This window comes from Arachis ipaensis, chromosome B05 (assembly GCF_000816755.2).
Source record: "Arachis ipaensis cultivar K30076 chromosome B05, Araip1.1, whole genome shotgun sequence".
Taxonomy (NCBI): Eukaryota; Viridiplantae; Streptophyta; class Magnoliopsida; order Fabales; family Fabaceae; genus Arachis; species Arachis ipaensis.
This window is the reverse complement of record NC_029789.2, coordinates 28131134-28133115: the sequence shown is the minus strand read 5'-3', so window position 1 is coordinate 28133115 and position 1982 is coordinate 28131134.

The window sequence follows — 1982 nt, the reverse complement described above, 5'->3', positions numbered from 1 at the left end:
CAGTTTGTATTTTTCAATTGCAGTCTCTCAATTTTAGTTTCTTTCAAGAGGTAAATATCAAATCGGTACCTGAAAAATTCTGACGCTGACAAAATAATACCTGACTTTTGTTATTGACAAAATAGTCCCTAAAAAATTTTAAAATTTGACAAGCCTGCTCCCGAGCTTGCTGGAGCAAATCTCTAGCAAGCACAATATTGATGTGGCCACCGTGTTTTGGTGATTTGGCAAATCACCCCCTCCCCAACGCACACTCCTTCTCCTTTCCTCCCTCCCCATCGCAGCCCCCATCCCCAACGCACGCTTCTCTCCCATTGCAGCCCCCGCCCCATCATAACCCCCTCCCCAATGTACACTTCTCCCTTTCTCCCTCAACACCACCGCAGCAACAACAACCTTAACAACATCAACAGCAACAACCTCCTCCACTCTTCCTCCCCAACGCACACTACCCCTCCCTCTCTCAACCCCACCACTCGCAACAACAACAACCTCAATATCAATAGCAACAATAATCTCCACCATTCTTCCTTCCCCAACGCACACTCCTCTCTCCCTCCCTCAACACCATCACTCACAGCAACAACCTCAACATCAACAAAATTGTCCCAAATCATGAATTGTCCCAAATTTTTAGGTTAATTTACCATTCAAAAAGATTAATAACAATAAAATTTAGAGAAAACAAACAATTTCATATACAATTATCAAAATAAAATAAAATAAAGTTTAATACAGACACCACCAAAGCAAGAAGCAGATTTAGACAAGGCCAGAAGAAGAACACCAGAGACAGAGGAGGCACGACACGACAGAGCCAAGATGGAACACAGACAGAGGAGGCAGGGCAGCGACTGGGGACGAGCAGTAAGCAGATACAAGCAGTGAAGGCGACAGCAATGAAGGTGCACAGACGAGGAAATGTCAATGAAGGAGACAGACGACGCTGGCGGACACAAAAGACCCGACGACGAGATGGCGACAGTGCGGTGTCGGTAACACTGTAAGACTGGAAAAATTGAACTCCACTGCCGTTTTGGGGGAGAGTGAGTTGAGAGTGTGAGACAACGTGTTGGGAAGGGGATTAGGGTTCAAAGGGGTAAGAGAAAAGGATTAGGGTTCAGAAGGGGGGATTTTGGATTGAAGAGGGGAGAAGTGCGTTGGGGAGGGGGGATTAGGGTTAAGGAGGGGGAGGGAAGGAGTAGAATTGGGGAGGGGGGAGAGTGCATTCAAGAAGGGGAAGGAAGGAGTGCGTTGGAGGGGAAGGATTAGGGTGGGGGAGTATTTTTGCCATGTCATCAAAACGTAGTGGCTATGTCAGCATTGTGCTTGTTGGAGATATGTTCCGACAAACTCGTGGGTACGCTTGTCAAATTTTAAAATCTTTCAAGGATTATTTTGTCAATAACAAAAATTAGGTACCATTTTGCCAGTGCAGGTACCGATTTGGTATTTACCTCTTCTTTCAAATGCAACTTTAGTGACACGTTCTTAATTGTGCTGTTTTTTTTTTTCCCATCATTTACATGTTTTGCCACTATATAAAATATATTCAAAGTGATTTTCTTTTAAATCAGCTAATTGCGGTAGCAATTTCTAGACAGTCTACCACTTTAATTTGCGTTGATAATTCCAACTGGGGCTTTCGTAAAACAAAATTTCAAAGGCTGTTGCTGTGGTGTATAATTTGCCCCTCTTGTCCTACAATGACTTAAAATTTTTTGGTCTTCATGTGCCTTCTCTTTCTTTTTTTCTTTTTTTTTTTATTTTTTTCTTTTTTTTATTTTTAATTCCTTGTATCAAATTAAACACGACTACACCAAATGGGTTTTGAGGTAGGTGTATGCCTTGAGCAATTGCATTATTATGCCCAGAAAAGGAGGTGTTATATGTTAGCATAAACTGAGGACCTATGAGAAATAGCATTGAGGTATTCATAAATTCATCCGTATTTGAATTTAATTTTATATGCACGGAGTGTC